The 14,001-nt window shown below is 40.4% G+C and overlaps 1 long non-coding RNA gene across 1 annotated transcript; it reads left to right on the forward strand.

Annotated features, from left to right (window-relative positions):
* The first annotated feature begins 1,112 nt into the window (after positions 1-1,112).
* On the forward strand, positions 1,113-12,184 carry LOC120714955. The gene is made up of 3 exons (XR_005691530.1): positions 1,113-1,880; positions 4,766-4,849; positions 10,588-12,184. It is a non-coding gene; the product is annotated as an uncharacterized LOC120714955 (long non-coding RNA).
* Positions 12,185-14,001: the final 1,817 nt, after the last annotated feature.

Genomic DNA, 14,001 nt, shown 5'->3' on the forward strand with positions numbered 1-14,001 from the left:
CATTCCCTTATTTTAATCCAATTTCTTGCACATAATTGCAAAATAATATAAGATAATTACATCAAAATTACTTCTAAATGACTACATAAAGTGGTCTGTGACAGACAGATTAATACATCAATACAGGCCTGCTGCATGAATGAATGGGAGTCCACAAGTATAAGTGATTCCTTTCTGTTGTGGTTTTATCCTCTTTTCTTATTTCAGATTTTCATATTTGCTCTTCCCTGTGTGATCCCAGGGGTTTTCACCTGTCTCGTAATACTGAATACAGCATCCCCCCTTCTTTGCTCCTGGAAGGTGCACTGCTCTGATTAGGATGAATGATGCTTAGATGCGGTTTGGTGGAGGTTGATATGGTGTGATTGCGTAACCAGAGAGAAGTCGTTACCATTCGACCTCTCCTGACCTCGTTTTGATTGACCCTTTGGGTTGGTCACTGCTTCCGAGCAAAAGGCAGGAGTATAAGGTCAGAGTTCAAAGTATCGTCAGCTGTGCTGTCATGGAAACAGCAGCATTTGCCCTTCTGATGGTCAGTTTGAATTCAAGGACAATGGTTTGTTTAAAACTGAGTTTTGTTTTCAAAAGTGCATGGTTTATGTAACAAGAAATAATCTTAAGACATTAACTCTGTAGACTGAAAATATTGAAAAGCAGATGTACGTCATTGTTCCTAGTGGTGCTTTCTGGGTTGTTTTGAGGATAATGTGGCTGTAAATCATTCTGAACTCCTTTTACCTGCCTTTTTCTCTGTTTTACTTGGTTGTTGGATTTCCATTATTTGTGCAGAAAGGCATAGATTCCCCTTGTCAGTGTTGTGACCAAAGCTCTGAGTCCGCCATTGTGGTCAATCGAAACACACCCGTGGTTTGTTTTTCCACTTCCTGTTTGTGACCAGTGTGCAGGGTTTCCTTGCAATCAGTGCTGCAGCAGGGGGGGGGGAAATCAATATTTTGAATGTAATGTGTGGCCAATGGAATAAGAGAATGATTTATGTAGGGATGGGTACTCCCTGAATCAGATGGGACTTGTGTGGCCGGATGAATGAAGGAAAGGAGGGGTGCTGGCACAGCGACCCAGAAAAAGAACTATAAAAGGTTAAAAAAAAAAAAAAAAAAAGAAGTGTGTTTTGTTGCTCTTGATCGTGGCGCCGCTCCTCTTTTTTTGCTGTCCCTCTTCTCTCTTTTCACCTCTCCAACATGCAGTGCTCTCTGACTGTCCCACCTAATTCTAGCACCGTAGTATTATGAGACTAAAAACCAACAGGATACACACACACACACACATGCCATACACACCAGGAGTTTAGCAGGTTGTAGACCACCAGCCAGAAACAGCATATGTCCCTCTCCCCTCCAGATTAACGAGAGCATGCATGTTAGTATTACGATACAGTGAGAAAGGAGGGGATAGGGGCAAGGAGTAGAGAGGGGTGGGAGATGAAAGGTAGTGGGAGAGTGTAGGAGCCTGGCAGACAGACCAAGATTCAGAGGGAAACACGAGGTGAGAAGCGCGAGAACAAGTGTGCGAGGGAAGGAGGGAGAGAGCAAGTCTTGGAAAGAGATGGAAAGATGGAAGTGTGGAGGCGGGAAAGAGTGAGAGATGCGAGGACATAACAACCATAGAGAAATGTGTGTGTATGTGTTTGCTTTATTGCGGTGGCCCCACCTACCCCTCCATCCTGTTAAGGAGGCACAGTCCGAAGGAGGAGGGGTAGGATGGTAGGATCCCCTCCCTCAGCCACCAACACACACATACTCTCTCTCTGGCTCATACACACACTCTGCTCCGTGAGGGAGCAGTCGCTGAAGAGCTCTGGATAGACATGCGAGGTTCTGCAGGTGTCCCACCCTTCTCTCCTGACATGGATGCTATAGGAGGTACTATTTGATTATTTTTCTTTTCCCTTTCTGCCTTGTGAGCAAATTCTTTTTAAATTTTCTTTGGGTTTCCTCCTTCTCCCTCTCCGTTTGAAGATTTCCCCCTCTTCATGTTTCAGAGTAATCCGTGAGCCTCTGCTGTTTGTGTGAGATTGCATGTGCGTTTGCATGAGGCTGAATGTGTGCTTGTAGGTAGGGTTGTTTACAAGCGCCACTGTAGCCGCAGGTCTGACAAGTTTAGCAGAGTGAATTCTCTCCATGTGTTTGAGCTCGATTTTATTTTATTATCCTGTAATGCGTTCTTCAAAACAAATTTTATAGGGGTCATGGCTTTGGCTGCTTGTTGCATTATTTATTTTTGCATTTTATTATTTTTATTGGCACTCAACTCTTAAGGGTGGAGGTAGACAAAGCGCATTATGTATGCCCTGTGTACACCCTCTATATGCGTATTCATTATGTTTAAGTACAGGCTTTCAGTCAAATCAAGTCTAGTAGATATACTTGTCTTTAAAGCAATGGGATTTTTTTTTTCTTTTTTTTTCTTAATTTTTTTTTTTTTCATTTTTTCCCATTTTTTTGGGGGGGGTTGTGATAGTGATCGCAGAGACTGCCAAAGAGTTGGAGATGAACAGGGTGAATTTGGAGGATTTTCTTTAGTTAGCTAATGGTTTTGAGATTGCACAGCATTCATTTTGAAGTATCCTAATTAAGGACAACAGTTTCAGATAGGCGATGCTGCATATTGGTTTGATTCATCATAAAAAGTTTAAGTGTAGTATAAAGACATATTGGTTAAAATCCCAATAAATCTTTTACCAATAAGTTAACTGCTTCACTCTACAAAAGCTCATTTAGATGCTTTTTCTTAGAGAGAAATAACAGTAATGGGTATTAAACAGCTAACAATCCTTGTGTAGAGGGTGTGTATGAGAGGGAGAGCACATGTCTTGCATGTAGCGTGGTTTACTGGCAAACATCCAATACGCCCCTCCTCGGTTCAGGCTGGAGATCAAGCTACATTTAATTATTGCATTCATATTATACACTAATTAAATGTTCACATGGACAATTTCTTTGTTTTTAACAGAATCTTGAATCCTAAATTTACACATAATCAGACACTGAGTTTTCGATTAAATTAGATACGATAAAAGTACTCATGTTCTTTCACTGAGGTTTATTTAAGTTGAGAATTAATGAACTGAACACATTTTGCTCACTTCTGTTGCTTTTCTGCACACAGTTTTGGCCGTACCTTCAGTGAATGACCATACAGTTTTTTTTTTTAACAGAGCAGCCATACTGATATGTACTTTCAGTGGTTTCCAAAATTTCTCCAGGTGAGGTCATTATCTCGGTTTGCATATCAAATTGGCAACCATTTGTTCAAACAGACTTGACAAATAACCTCCATATACGTCCTGCAAATGTGTTCCTTCCACATATCTCCCCCTCATCCCTTTCTTCTGCTCATCTTTAGGTTAAAGCAGCATTTGCTTCCCCCCTTCTTTTAAGGTTTGTATTGACCTGTTAATAGTATTATCCACAGAGCGTGTGGCAGGTCCAGGGTCACATCCCTGTAGGGTTTGGCTGGTCAGCCCTCTGGCCGCAGTTTGGAGACAGAGTGGCCAATAGGACCCAAGCTGTGGTCATCGTTCAATCTAGCCCTTTTCAAAGAAGAGGTCACATGAGTCAAAGGGTAATAAGTTTAACCCCTCAAGGGGTAAGAAGTCAGAGGTCACAAACAAGGCTATAGGGAGAAGGTTTGCATCATCAATCAGCGGCACTCCTGGTTATATCTGTGCATATCGATGACATGCTCGTTGCTGCCAATCTCATCTGCATGGCTTGCTAAGCACAAAGGGCAGCCGTTATGATAGGATTAACGTGAATGAAAAAAACACCACTATTGTGAAGAGTTTGGGTCTTGTCCGTTTTTTTTAGTTCTGTTCTAGTTTACACAATATTGTCCTCATTAAGCTCTGAGGTTTGTTTGTTTTGTTTTTTTTAAACAGAATATAGTGATTGTTTAGAATTGCCCTTTACCTTTAGAAATAATAGCACTGCTTGATTAGTTTACCCCAAACATGCCCGTAAAGAAGAAAATATATTTTCTTTTCTGGGATCAGGTGCTGTGATATGTTTGTGTTGTTGTTGTTGTTAATATCTTTAAGGTTTATTTGTCCCTAAAGTCACAATATTGCAATAGATTATGCTTTTCTTCATATTCACAAATTTAAACCACTAATGCACCAGTTTAAGCAAAATGTGACTGGTTATCTCCATTTGAATATTTTCATCTGTTTTTCTTGTTGGGGAACGAAAGCATGATCGGACGCTTTCATGTGAATGATCATAGGTTTATTTGTAGGGGTGTGGCCTTTTCTGTGCGTTTCCACAGTTTCTCTGTCAGTGTGCGTAATACGCAGTGTGAACAGCCTCACTCCCCACAAGAGGATGTTGTGTGTCAAAATGATGTCCCTACGTGTTACTGTGGCAGCTTCTTAAATTTTGCTGTAGATGAGCACGCATATCCCTCCTTGTATATCTGAAATGGTGCTGTGCTGATGTTTCAGCATCTCCCAGAGGTCTCTTCTCCCTGGCTGATGTTAGCGATGTGTCAGCATTAAGCTAGGCCTGCCTGCTAGGCTGCTGGGGCCGTGGTGGCGACCAGCCCAGCCTGGCCAAAAGCCAGACCGAACATGTCTTGGCACCAGACAACAGAGACGTGACAGGATCAAGAATTTGCAGAAATATGCTCTTACAGTATGCAGTGTTGTTGACCCATAGATCAACAAATATGACAGTATATATGCTGGACACATTTCTGAAGAGTTTCATAAGATTAAAGATATTCTTCTCCATGTTTTTTTTTCTTTCAGTGGTGTACCACGATGAATCAGGGTGCAGTGGATGACAGAGAACGTGCGACAAAGACCCCAAGTCGGACGCCAACCTAAGACATGGTAGTTATGTAGTAGGTCCCTCTTCTAAATTAGCCACTATAGCAAGCCTGACGCATATGACTGGGCTGAGATACATATGTGCCCGTCTGAGCACACTATTGTAAGTGTGCATGGCATTAAGTGTTTGAATAAGAGAGATGTACATGTTGCTCAGTCAGCTATTGCACAGACAGAGACCATCAATCACAAATGCACAGTGAGCTGCATTGCTTTTTTTGCTGGTCCCTCAAGTCCTCTCTCTCTGGGTTGGAATTACACAGCACTTTACCTGCAACACTGCATTTTTCTGGACATTGTCTGAACCCTGCACCATAACTCATGCAACACATTTGTGCAGTGCCATGTCTTATTAAACCAGTGGCTCTAAAAACTGTGGGGCACAAAGCTACTTCAGGTGGGATGCAGACAACCAGGTGAAAATATGAAGTGAAACTAAGTTGAATAATTCATGGGAAACAAACAAGAGTTTTCTGATGCTGCTGTGTGACCTTTATTTAGGGAAAATTCATCTTGAATTCTTTTTGTATTGTATTGATAAAAAATTGGTGTAGAGCTCAGTTTTCTTTTTTCTTTTTTTCCTTCTGAAATGGTACTTGCCAGAAAACGTTTGAAGTCCACTGTATAGTCCATATATACTAAACAATTATATGGTGTAACTTTTAAAGCAGCCCAAATTTCTTGTTTATAATTTGATTTGATTTGATTTGATATACCTTTATTAGTCCCACAAGGGGAAATTTCATAAGGCTGCCGACCTATTGCACGCAATGGCGGCGCCATCTTACCCTCCGATCATACATACATTACACAAAACATCACATGGGGAAGACAGGTCAGAGAGGTATAACAATGGAAAATGCACCACAGGAGGAAAGATAAGGAGAAAAAAATAACTCCCCTCAGACTGAGCTCCAACAGGGAGATCAGTTTGAGAACAGAAAAAAACACCTCTGCACATAGCACATGGAAAAAAAAAAAAAACTCTTAATACACCAAAGAAACACATGACAAGCAACATGTGAATATGTATTGAATATGAAAGTGAAGACAACAGTTTAGAGTGGCGTCCAAAGGGTCTTTCAGTAGCTCTGAAAAGAAAGTAAAAGATGGAGGAGACCTCTTGTGTCTGCTTTGTAACATCACCTCCTTGTAGGTACTGTAAGCTTTCTGAGTACAGCTTCTGGGGCGTTAACTATTGCTGTAGGCCTTTATTGGCCTCCATGCAGTGCTGCTTTTTTGTCTGCTTGAACATGGCATCGGCCTAAAAAGTGGCTCAAATATGAGCTACCAATTATTTTTGCTCTTAGGTTTGACCAGTATTATCAATATTAACGTTCTTCACAGTGAAACTAAAGGTGCCATCAAAAGAAGTGTCACTTGATGGTTTGCGCAACAGCTAGCTGTATTTGATAACTGAGTGTAAAGACCTTGGGTTTCGGATAAGATGAGGGAATGTAGACTGATGGTGCTATGCATTTTGCAGTATTTGTGAGGGTTTTGGAGGGTGCATGTGATCAGCAGCAGGTGGACTAGTTATTATTGTGATAAGAGCAGGAAATTGATCATGTGGTCAAGGTCTTATCTTGGATTCATAGTTTGAGCAGCTGAAAGGTTCACGTCATATTTATCTCCTGAACTAGAACAGTAGCTGACTTACTCTCACAGAAAAAAATAACCACACACATGTATGTAAATGAAGTAAAAAATTACCTGCCTCCTTAAATGTGCTCATTGTATTGTGTTAGTAGAGAAGACATTTTATTAAGGAATTGAAAGTGCCCAGTGTATAGTTAGAAGTTTGTTGAGTCTTTGTTTTTCTAAATGAATGAAGAAGAAACTTATTTGAAGTAAAACAGTAACACATTGTCAAGAAATGCTCTTTACAAAGGTCATGTATTACTGCTTGCTATGTTGTGATGTGGCCAATAAAACAGCCAATTACCGCCTGTGAAACGTGAACTTAATTGAAATGTTTTTTCACCGATTTTATCGTCAGCATGGAAAACAGGCATTTAAAGAAATAGCAACATTCTTCTAGCCTCATTTGAAAATGGTGAAACTATAGGTTTGGGAAATTACCTGACCAGAAGCCCATAATTTTGAAGTTTATTAAATAAACTGATGATTTGGAACGACTGTTCTTCTTTTTGCTTTAGTTTTATTGTGCAGACTTGAAAGTATATATCCCCACTGAGGGAGAAGATGATATTCTTCATTAGAGAATCCTCCTTTTTTCTGGCTCGTTCTAAAACATGACTCAACATTTTTATTTACACGCAGTCAGGGAGTGCAGTGCTCAAGTTGACAGGAAAGTTTTATCATAAACATGTCTGGGATTGATATTAGACAATGAAAATGTATTTAATTATTCAAAATCAGTCACAAATAAGAGCTAATTACTTTCATTAATAGGAAACCCGCAGAGCAGGTGGTTGAAAACAGAAGGGTGATGCATTGATCAAGGTAAGAGATGGTTTGACTTAATATTCAGATTTTTGGTGAAACCGTATTATGGGTAAGGAGAGAAGTTGATAAGGTGGTGTGATGTCATTCAGTGCCGATACAATCTGTGAAATCGAGGTGATGAACAGAGACCTTGAAATGACCAGAAGTCTATAACAGTAAGCTCTTTGGGGAAAAGGCCAGTCCTCCAATGGGCCTAAATCGAATCCCTGCGCATTTACATGAGACATAAATTCACATTTAAATGGCAGAAAATTGCTTGGGTGGCCGATACACTGGGGCATATGAAATTATAATTGTCGTCAGTTGTGTGTGTGTGTGTGTCTGTGGAGCAGGGGGTGATACAAGATTGAAGAGATGTGTGGAGGAATTATGCATCCAATAACGGAGATGGGATGTAAATATGGTGAGGACAGTCTGATGTGCCATCGGTCCATTTCATGTGAGACTGCAGTGCAGGGGCTAAATGGCAGCCAGGCTCATATTGAAGTGAACGACAGGCAAATTAAAACTGGTCTCCACAATACTGTACAGGAGCTTTTTTTTTTTTTTATCTGAAATTAAGTAACTAGTCTAGTAAACGTGCCTCACAGTAGATTGTTTTGTTATCTGTGTTTTATTTTTTAACTGCTTTTATTTATTTATTTTTGTCTGGTCTAAAACGGTGTATAAAAATAATGTCATGGAATAGGGAAAAGCAGCAAATCTTCCTAATGGAGAGAACTGTTGGTGATTTTTACTAAAAAGATTCATCAGAATAATTGCTGAATTTTCAGCTAATGGACTTGCGAAGGGATTGACCGATTGTTGCGGCTCTAAAATTGGTAATCCTGTTTTATAAAAGCACATAATTATTTCACAGCTAGCACTGGAAAAACATATCTCAGGACTGATCAATTGTGCATTTACATTTTTGTGCCATGATTCATGTTCTGCCTGTTTTGTGATATTTAACATTGCTATGTGGCTTGAGTAAAATGGCTGTGTAAGTAGATAAACCCACCCTCAAATTCAGTGCAGCTCGTGCTATTGCAGTTTGATCCCTTTTACTCTGCCAGACATCGTTGTACGCACGCCTTATCCTACTATCCCTCTTACCCTCCCTCACTCAGTGCTGTTTTTTTTTGTTCTTTTTTCTTTCACCTCTACAGAAGAGCTCCTAATGGAAAGGCTGGAACAAATACTCATGTCACTTCAGTTCATGGAGATCCCAATTGTTTTTAGCCAAAGTTTAACTATAAGAGGTCTATGGGTTGTCTGTGTCACTCAGCATGGCTTCGTGTACACGAATGCACATCGTTTCACACCGCTCACCGTACTGCACATTTACTGACTCATGCTGTACATGTATAGCACTATTTCTGTCATTTTCCATCTGAATGTCACTACATGTCATTCAGTCCAAACTGGACCATCAACAATCAGTACAATATGGCTCACCAGGAGGCCCCTTACAGACCTGTTTCATAATTTGTGCTGCTGTGTCTATTGTATGTGCCTCCTTTGATAAATTTACCTCCAACTGATGCAATGCGTCAGTCTTTTTGTTGGAGGAGGACAATTGCTTGTACAGTTAAGGTCCAAGACCTTAATGAAGTACTAAAGCGCGCACACACTAGCTACAGGGCACAAAGGTTGGTTTCTGCTCTTAACATCAGATGACAGCTAATGGAGCAGACAACACTGTGAAAGGACGAGGACCAAAGTTCATCTCGTGATATTATTTTATTGTTCAGTGCTGTATGTGAAAGTCAGCAAAGCATAAAATTATTTTTGAAAAACTGTTAAACAGTCAGAGATTAACTGAAGCAAAGAGTCATTTGCAGTTGACACAATTGAACAGCATTTTATTCCCTTACTTTTTAAAATGTCCATAAAAAAGAAAAAAGAAAAAAAGAAGCTTTTAATACAATATTTATTTGTGAAGACTTTTGTGCAGCAGTCGTAAAACAGGACAGACTGTATTCAGGGGTCACTGGTATCTGTTCAGAGCTACTATTTCATTGGGTTTTCCTTCTAATTCCACATCTCTGACTTTTCTGCTCTTTATTTTTAGGTGTAAACCCACAGCAGAGGTAGCAGGCACCCAAAAGCCAGGCTGCAGATGAAGGCAGGGAGGGAAATGCAACAGCAACATTATTTAACTTACAAAAGAGTGTAGACCTCTTGAAAGATTTTTTTTTTTAATTCTTCAAAGACAGTTGTTTTGCTTGTAATCCAGTGCATATTCCATATGTGTTTTCTTTTGAAAACCAAATTAAGTGGATTACAAGCACTACTGTATGTAAAGCTTTTAACCTGACGAGCCTTATAACTTTTTTCTAAACTTTTGCTGGCAATGGGGCAAATTCTTTAATTTGTGGACTTTGATGTCAGATGATTAAAATGATCTTGCGTCCTTTCTTAATAGCAGCAATGCATGATTTTATGCTAAACTGTTGGGGGACAGGTTGGGGGGCCTCATGATGTTGGGACAGATGGCATTTAGCTCTAGCTGCGCCGAGCTCAGTGGGACCCGAAGCTTAAGAGGTTAGGCCTGTCAAAACCACTCTGTTCATTCACTGCCTAACAAAGTGTGGACTGTCAGCCTGTTCCGTTTAATAAACTTAAGATTTTTCTTTTGTCAGCGCCCGAGCAACACTTTGCAACTCGATGACCTGAATATCCCAACACAGGAAAAAAATGGTACCTCTGGCAAAAAACTTACAAAAATGTGTCCAGTCTGGTCAGTAAATGTGCATTAGCTTGATAGCTATTTGATAATTAAACATAAGGTTTGGTAGAAAGTCTTGTCAGCCTTGTGGCTGCATGAATGAGATGTGGTCATATTACATGTAAAATGCCGAGAACCAAGTGTCAAGTAACTGTCAAAAAGTATCGTATGCATCTTTTCATGCAACACTTCTTCAGAGCTCACCATCACTATTATTGTTTGTGTGTGCAGTGTTGGTATAGAGGGAAAACACTGAAAGAGAGACATGTGAGGCATTAACCCCTCAGCCATGAGAATGTCCCCATATTGTGCATTTTTGTTTCATCATGTAGACCAAGTCCACATAAAACTATCATACTTCACCACAAGAGGGAGACATACTGTAAGATGCAGAGGAAGTCTCCACTACACTGTACATCTCCCCCGGAAAACTGCACTGCACTCAGAACAGATTTTGTCAGGATAACCTGAACCCGAATGTGATCGTGCAGATTTGTTGAGTAAATGTGGTTAATTTTGTCATCGTCTTCTCCCCTCTCGCCCATCTCTTAATTTGTTTCAGTGTTTGTTGGGGTCAGAGGCTGAAAGCTGCAGAGTGGTGACCAGAGCGAGAGGCCTGCGTGACATCTGACCTCTAACTGGGTGTGTGGCTGACCCCGGAGAATACGGCTCAACAATGGGAGGCACGTGCTCTGGACTAGTCACTATGGTAACACAAGACCTTTGAGGAAACGGTGGGGGGGTCAAACCTCATCCTTTATCCTGATCAGTGTTAACCATCTGCTGCCAATTGACTCTTATAGATATAACACATACCCGCCACAGAAGAGTGTGCATGTGTGTTCAAGAGAGAAAAATCTGAGGCTGACTGAGTAATCTCTGCAGGCAACTGTGATGGTGCTTTATTTTCTCACAATCACCTGGAGAGATTCTGCAGTTTGTCTAATTTTTAACTTTAAAAAGCAGCCCTAAAACGGTCATTGTTCCATCTTTCTCCTTATATGAATAACAATGCAAACTAAGAAAAATTCTATATTGTTTGAACATTTCACAAATCACCACATTGTTTACACAAAGGTTGGCTCCAAAAATGTCCACCTACCTGAACCTGTGATCAAAGCAAGTTTTGCTTTCTAGCTTTGGGTGATGATCACTGCACAACACAACAGATGTGGGCATGCGATAGTTTAGCTTAATCTTTGTATGCCTGACTGTTACAAGTCAAAACACTTAGTGACTGGTTAAAAGAAGAAAAAAAGGGGGCAAACACTGAATTGCAGTGCTGAATAAGGGCCAACAGGTGCAGTCCACCTGGAGGAAAGCATGTTTCACACTTTTCCTCTTTGATGCTGCGAAAGCTGAATGCTCAGTACAGAAAACCACCACCCTTAGCCTCAACACTAATGCACACAATAACACCCTTTAGATTTAGGGTAATGTAATATTTGGCACATGCATTCTTTTCTTCATTACTCCTACCTTCCCTCCTGTCCCCTCTCTGTACCCCTCCTCCACCTCTGATTTTCTTGTCTCATCCCCTTCTCCTTGTGTTCTGCTGTGTTTTGGTGAAATCTCAGCTGGCAACTGTGAGTCGTTCACTAGCTGCTCTCACAATGGCCTCTGGGATTATGCTAAACACAGCGCCTCGGCTGCTCTGCACATCGACCGGCGTCAACGACGCCCTTTGGAGCACACAGGAAAGAGATGGAGGACTCTCAATGAAGATGTCACTGCAATTACACAAGCGCATTTCACAGACACCCTCTCTGTCTGCTCTTCCTTCTCTCACATCCCCCTTCCCCACTTTTTAAAAATTTCTTTTCGACAGTCTTTTGAAGTGCAGCCTCATCTCTTGCAGCTCTTTCATAATGCATGCCCATTTGGAATTTGCATGAATTCACTTTCCAGATGCTTCTGCTGCCATCTTGACTTACGATGATGTGTACTGTACAGTATTGGCTATTGTATTATCATAGGATGAAAAGAATAATAATTGGCTTGTTGTTATGAGTTTGGGTTATTTTGCATTGCTCCTCTCACCACTAGGACGTATTGGCGTGAGATCAAAATGTGTTGTAAATTATTCAGCTTCAGCTACCCCTACACTGATGTCGGAGTGAAGGAAGAGCTTTCTGATGTGGATGATACTGCATCAGGAACTGATTGGCTAATGCTCAATTGCCAACAGTACCTGATGCATTGCCTTCAGCATTGAAAGAAACGTCACAAAGTGCTGGCTTCTCTATTTTCCTCTGGAATAATATTCTTCTGGTTTATGAACTCAAAATATGGTTTTAAATTTGATTTTTTTTCTTACTTTTTTTTGCACTTCTTAAATGTGGAAAATAAACAGATTCTTAGTAGTTTTCACACAGTTCCCAAGAATGAATGTGTGTATGTTTGTGTGTGGGTTCATGTATATTAGTCACCACTGAGGGCTGGGGATTAGGTAATAATGATCACAGAGATGTTGTGAAACTCAGAGCAGTACTTATGTTAAGCTGAGGGCCAATCTATCACTCTGGCATTTAAATGTATGTTTATGTTCATATAATGTTCCCTTCTTGTTCGCTGGAGTCCAAACGGGATACCTGCATCAATGTAGGTCATACTTGTTTTTAGCATGTTCTCTTTTAATGCATTTGTGCACTGTACTACTTAGAATAATACTTTTGTAGTGTGTGTGTGTGTGTGTGTGGATGGGGGTGTAGGGGTGGGCTTATTGACTTCAGTAACATTCACAGGGAGACTTGGTCACACCTAGAGATCTAACCAGCTCAGCCTCGCCTCTGTGATTTACAAGCATGACTGTCTAATTTTGTTCCAGTGGGGAACAGGACCAAAGGGAATGTTCTCTCATCCTCTCTTTCATCAGTCTTGGATAAAATCTTCTATTAATCTCTATAAACGGTTTCAAAATGCTTCTTACTAATGAAATGTCTTATCTCACTGTTTTTGTGCATGTGTTGAATAGCCTACCAAGTACAATAAAATTCTAGTGAAGAGTAAAACATTTTGTACAGTTGTTTCTTTTTTGTGATTGTCCTTGTTTGTAAAGGTGTGTGCATGCATATCCTAATGTTTACCCAAATGCATTATTATCTGTGAACAAATCAGTAGTTTTGTTAAAAGACCTACTGGAAATAATACAGCTCTTATATGAACATCTTAATGTGATTACATGACTCCTATAATTAGTTTCTTGAGGTTGAGGAGAATCGACTTTTTTTTTTCGAAAGAAAGGAAGGATGAGGATGTTGTGCCATGCAGAATATATCTTCTGTTCTTTTATGAACACCCTCTAAGGAAAGGGTCTGGGGGTCAGCATTAAAGGGGCTGGTGCCAAGTCCATTTTAGCCCTGCTTATATCAGCAAGCTCCTGGCACACATGCATGCATACATGCACACAAACACAATCGCTTGCTGTCTCTTCCCCCATGGGAAATCCCAGCAGCCATGCCAATCCAGCAGATGTTCCTAAAGCGCAGGCATCTTGTAAACACCATGAAATGTATTAGAGGCTAATGTAGTGCTTGCTGACAGAGTTCTTCAACACAAGATTTGATTTACCACCTGCTGCTCACACATTCTGTACATAACACTGGCACTGAGGTCTCACAGGATGAGAGGGGTTTGCATGTGACAGCCAACAAAGTAACTGAGGCTCAATTGTAGAGTAAAATATAGAAATAATTCAGGCCTCTACAAATGTAATGACTTATAGCTCCACATTGGCTCAGAAAAACAAACAAACTAAGAAATGAAGGTGATACCGCTATGTCCTTATGTGTATGTTATTACATGAACACAAACTTTTGCATATAACCTAAAATGCGAAAGGCATTTCTTAATGAATTTACAATCAAAAGAGTTTTAATAGATTACTGGCTGATGATAATAATACCGTGTTATCTGTTTTTCTGAGAATATCCACTTCCCTCACTGTACATCAGTCTATAGAGGGAGCCACTGAAAC

This window comes from Simochromis diagramma, unplaced genomic scaffold, assembly GCF_900408965.1.
Source record: "Simochromis diagramma unplaced genomic scaffold, fSimDia1.1 OVJJ01000421.1, whole genome shotgun sequence".
Taxonomy (NCBI): Eukaryota; Metazoa; Chordata; class Actinopteri; order Cichliformes; family Cichlidae; genus Simochromis; species Simochromis diagramma.